At 42.5% G+C, this 5,644-nt stretch overlaps 1 pseudogene; it reads left to right on the plus strand.

Moving 5' to 3' along the window:
- Positions 1-4,494: 4,494 nt before the first annotated feature.
- Positions 4,495-5,374, plus strand: LOC106943934 (OTU domain-containing protein 5-A pseudogene; annotated as a pseudogene).
- Positions 5,375-5,644: the final 270 nt, after the last annotated feature.

Here is a 5,644-nt window from a genome sequence, read left to right on the forward strand (position 1 = left end):
TTTTTAGAGTTTCAATCTGTTAGTGGAAGGTTGAAAGACAGGAGGCCCATATCTGCTTTCTGCAGGAGCAAAAATCTGAAGGATCATCTCGTTCATGCAAAAATGTTGTTGAAAGGTGCTATAAAAATAAAATCAGATTTGTTTTGAAGAACTTAAATAGCTCGATTTTTATGCATAATTTTGATCACAGTCTATAATGTGATATCAAGTTAGGCTGAAGCAGCAGTGTGGAAGAAGAAATAAATACTGCCACCTGCAGGTAAATGTAAGCAGTCATTTAAACCCAAAGTTTTTGAAAATTTGTTTTAAACATTTCAAAACAAATTTGTCATAAACTCAGAAATATATTAGCTTGAAAAAATTCAAGCCTGTGTTGATTTTGCTTGATTTTCTGTGTATGCAGAATTATGAAAAACTGGAAGGACTTCAGTAATGGGTGGGGTTGAATAGGCTTAAAAATTTCCACAATCTTTTAAACATGATTATCAGTGACTGTCAGTATTATGTTGATATGTTCAAAATAAAATAAGAAAAGATAAAGAATTGGTAGTGTGTCTGTTCAGGCAGATATCTTTCCTTTTTACACATCACTTCCTAACCCTCTTACCAATTAAGATCTAAACATGCTCCCTTGAAAAGAACATCTCATTTCCCATTACCACAAACTCACCTAAACTCACCAGCCGGGCTCCGTGGGTAAAAGCCCGGCCACCAGGCGCTCGCCATTGTGCCCGGGGCTCAAGAGTGGAGCCCCGGTGACCCGCGTCCGGGTGAGGGAACATAAAAATCCAAAGTTCTTGTCCATCAAAGGGGTCTTCGGCCTCCACTTTGTCCAGTTCCTCACCTAGAACCTGTCTGCCTTGGGTGACCCTACCAGGGGCATAAAGCCCCAGACAGCATAGCTCCTACAATCATTAGGACACTCAAACCCCTCCACCACAATGAGGTGGCAGCCCAAGCAGGTGTTGAAATCATCAATCCTATTTATGAAGACCAAAATGCAGCACTGGTCCATCGCCATGTTTATTTAAGGAACAACACAGCAAAATGGCGCCTAACAGTTTATGATTCCTTTTATAGGCCTCTACCTAAGCTATGGGCTAAAGAGGGTGTTCCGTGATGTAGCATTTCCTTCAGCCTTAGCTGTGTATTATGTCAAAACTTTGTTTTATTTCAATAAATCAATTTTATCTATAAAGCACTCTTCATGTTGGAGGAAGCTCACTGGAAACACATAATAAAGGTATTTCTGACCTGGGTTTGAACTATCCAGGATAACAGTTTGCATGTGCAAATACCAGAGTTGCGAAGTAACTGAAACTGGTGGGATTCGCCCTTTTGCTCCCATCTCTGTAATAGGGCTGGTGGATATTAAAAGCGATGTACCTTCATCTTTTCTTCACTTCCCTGGACTAACCAGGGGGTCATTGCTCATATTCTTTGCTTCATTTCTTAATAAAATAATTTTGATTTGTTCTTGATTGACTCAGTGTTTCACCTTATTTCCTTAACAATATACACGTGCATGCATGTGTGTGTTTGTGTGGCAGATGTGTGGTGGTGTTCTGGTGGGAGGACAGACAGCCAGTGTTGTAGTGAAGACCATCTAACCGAAGACCAAGTCGAGACCAAGACCGGCGCACCGCACTACATGACAAAAAAGTGTGAAATATGATAAAAATTGCATATTAAATTGATCACTAAAATATATGGTTTGTTAGGGTTTGCAGCAAAAAGAACTAGAACTAGAAGCTAAAATCTGAACCCCCACCATGCAATTGTATTCTGGATAATGCTGACAGACATTTTAAAGTCCATTTCTGATGTTCAGAATGGTGTTAACCAGTGTTGTAGTACTCGAGATCATTCTTGGTCTCGAGACCATTTTTTGATGGTCTCGGTCTCGTCTTGGACTCGATACACTCTGGTCTTGGTCTTGTCTTGGTCTCAGGTTAGGTGGTCTTGACCACAACGCTGGTGTTAACACATTTCTGGTACCTAGCAGAAGCTCAGAGATGAGATTTGATTTATGTCTTGAAAACGGAGTTTGAAGACAAAACAAATAAACATGGTTAAAAGAGCTGACTTTTAAAAATAAAAGTCAGCTTTTATTTTTAAAAGCTGACTTTTCAGAGCAGCTTAATGCTGCTTTGAAGACTAACGCTAGTCTTCAGAGCAGCATTAAGATAAAACTCCATCATCCAACAGAGGCTAAGAGATGATATTTTAGAGCTGAGCTGAGTTCATTGCATAAAAAAAACCTGCAGATGAATACAGTTGCCAAAATACATTAAGCTTTCTATGATAACTTCAATATTATAAAGGGGGCCGTTTACTAGTCTAATTGCATTTTCTTCTTTCCTGTACTGATGTAGATTTTCCACGAGGAGGTGCCATGAGCTCTGCAGACTGAACAGATGTTATGTTTCAGTGAATCAGGAAGGATGCACTGTACAATGGTGCTGATGCTGCTGCAGGTCTTTGTTCTCCATCCTCTCCTGCTGTTGCTAAGCAACATGGACCACAGGGGAGAGGTAGAAAGAAACAAATGTTGCTGCGCATGCCTGACATCCATCTGATGCACCATGCTTGTAGATACTGAATAAATACTGTCAATTATCTTTTCAATACCTGTGATTTTTAATAAAAAAAGAAATATCATTATATTGAAATCTGCATCTAAGAGATTTTTACAATTCCACAAGTTTATTTAAGAGCGAGGAGATGTGTTTGCATTACTTCTGTATTTGATATAAATTTGCACACATGATGCAGGTGGTTCCGTCTCTTCTGATTTCACGTTTTTGATGTTTTTTTCATCAATCAGTGCAGGGCAGCTGGGAAAGGTGATGAAGGAAAACATTAAAATAAATATGAATGAATTAAGTTCAGTGAAATTAATAAGTTTTCAAATGCAAGTGAAACTCAAAGTGCTGCAAAAGCAAACCCAACAAATAAAGCAGAACTAAAATACAGTTAAACTCAGTCAGATGGCATAGAAAGTTGACAAACAGTGCGATGCATCTGCAAATAAAATTAAATACATTTAAATAAGAAAACATGAGTTTTCAAAACAAGATCACAAATCAGCCAGAAACCTTGACACCAAAAGATGACAAGCAGTTTGAAACATTTTTACTGCCAGGATTTCACCTCTGGCTCATGCTACGTGTCACCCAGTGCTAGTCATCTGATATTGTCCAAGCATTTTTTCATCATATTTACTAGAATGATTTTAAAGCATTAGCAGTTCACTTATTTATGACTGTTTCCATCCATCAACTAAGCTCTGGTGGGAGGGGCCATGAGCACACATGACCTTGTGGAAGAGCGAGCGCTGGTATCGCTACATATTAGTGTATTAAAAATACTCCATATTCCTTCACCTGCAAGGTAAGAATTGGTTATTCTCTTACCACTGAGCTTCTGCAACTCTGGACTGGGAAACGAGCAAATAAGTTGGTTCACATGGAATAGAAATGGGTCCAGTGTCTGCAGAGACTGCAATAATAATCACCAATAACTGTAGCCACAAGCAGAACTGTGCTTATGTTTACAGTTACATTTCTTTCAAATTACACATGCAGAAGGTTTTGATGTCTTGAAGTTTCTTAAGCGTGCAGACTCCACTCCAGGAAGCTGTAGACATGGATGGTTAGCTGCTGTCATACCATAAATAAATTGCAACAATTTTTTTCAGGTATTCTTTGACCTTTTTGTCCACCTGTGTGTTTCAACTTCAAGTTTCTCTGCAAGGGTTTTTCTACCAAAGAGATTGCATTTCTAAACAGGTTCTGGGATTTTCACTTCCAGAGAGCTGAATCAGAGTCAACTCTTTATAAAAGTCTCATTGATTTGCTGGATCCTCCTCCAGATTTTCCTGCCTCTTTATGAAGGATTAGAATACACAGAAACAATTTATTCAATTCAGCACAGCAACTGAAAGGCCTGGTGTCTTCAATCAGAGGCTTCTTCAAAGCCGCTGTAATACAGACCTTGACAGGAGATTCTTACTGTCCACAGCCATCAGCATCTACAACAACTCATAAAACATGGGTAATATGGGTTACATAAATATTTAATTTACCTTTGGGATTCATAATGTATTGTTAAGTTGAACTGCATCTGATTTTCAGATGCCTGCATGGGTGACTTTCAAACTGTCAAAATAATTAGAACAGCATAAAACGTTAAGAAAATCATACCCATAGATTTTCTTAACGATAAAAATAGATTTAAAGTAATATATCTACTTTTATCACGTTAAAGTGGAACTGACTTCAGCTCCACTTTATTCCTTGTTGCACGATCAAGTTGTGATCAGGGAAGCATTTTGTTTTTAATTAAACATTTAAGGATGTTGAATGTGATTTGAATTTCGAGTAAAGTGACTAAAAATGCTGCATCCTCAACTCTTGTCTCAGGACAGACACGAGAAAAGCTCGTTAGTGTGACAAGAGTTCAGATGAGCGTGATGACGTGGCAGACAGGAGGTGACGTCGCTACGCTCCGTCAGTCTGTGTTGATGTTTTGGAGAACGGGAAGAAGGAGACGCTTTTTGTTTTTGTTCAAATCAAACCGTCGAAAAGGAGCCGAGGGGCCGCTTCTTTCTTCACCTCCGGCTCGTTGAAGGGTCTTAGCTTGGTGGTAGGAGCCTAACGGCCGGCCGGACGGTGACCCGACCGACACTTTAGATCCAGAACAACGGAGCTGTCTCCATCTCTAACCGACTCCCTGCTCCCCTTACACCGACTCCACCATGACGATCCTCCCGAAAAAGAAGCCCAGCTCTGCGGTCGGAGTTTCGGACCACACCGATGACAACGACCGTCGGAGCGGGTCTGACTCTCACCAACACACGCACCCTCACACCGGGAGGACCGGATCCAGGCCGAGGGCTTCACCACCTCCATGGTCCTACCAGAGCGCCCCACCTTCAGCCAGAGAAGACAGGCGGAACATCGAGGCCAGCTCCCGGCCTCAGCAGGCCTCCCCGCCGCCGGTAGGCTCCGTGTCCCCGGTGGGTCCAGGGGACGGACGGGACAGCAGCGGAGGGATGGTTACTAGCTCTCGGGGGGAGCTGGTGGTGTCTTCCGGTGTGGTTGGATGCGGCGGAGCGATAGGAGGCTGCTGCTCCGGGCCCGGGCTGAGCAAGAGGCGGCGGCAGGCAGGAACCTGCTCCGGGGGGGTGGTAGCTGCCCTGGCCGGTGGAGGCCAGCCGGGAGTGACCGGACCGGGAGGAGTGGGCTCCAGCCAGGACACTGAAGAAGGAGCCGGGAACAACAGCGAGGATGAGTACGAGAACGCGGCCCGACTGCAGTCCGTGGACCCGGCCACCGTGGAGCAGGTAGTGAGCTAACGATGCTAATAGCAGGCTAATGTGGCTTCACGGGATGGGGATAAAAATGTTGTCTACACGGTGGGATTTCTAAAGTAGGGGTCCCTGTCAGAGCTGGAGAAATGGCCCAATGTATTTGAATGAATGGATTGTTCCAATTGAACTATTTTTCCTGGTTATCCAGGTACAGAGACACTAAATGATGTAATTATGTACCCTATCCAGGTCAAAGTTTAGCCTGCTATCCCAAATTTTCAGGTTGCTATAGTAACGGCATTGATGTTGCAGGTAACTTGTAAGGTAATA

This window comes from Poecilia latipinna, unplaced genomic scaffold (genome assembly GCF_001443285.1).
Source record: "Poecilia latipinna isolate Pla-1442-1.1 unplaced genomic scaffold, P_latipinna-1.0 Scaffold6426, whole genome shotgun sequence".
NCBI lineage: Eukaryota > Metazoa > Chordata > Actinopteri > Cyprinodontiformes > Poeciliidae > Poecilia > Poecilia latipinna.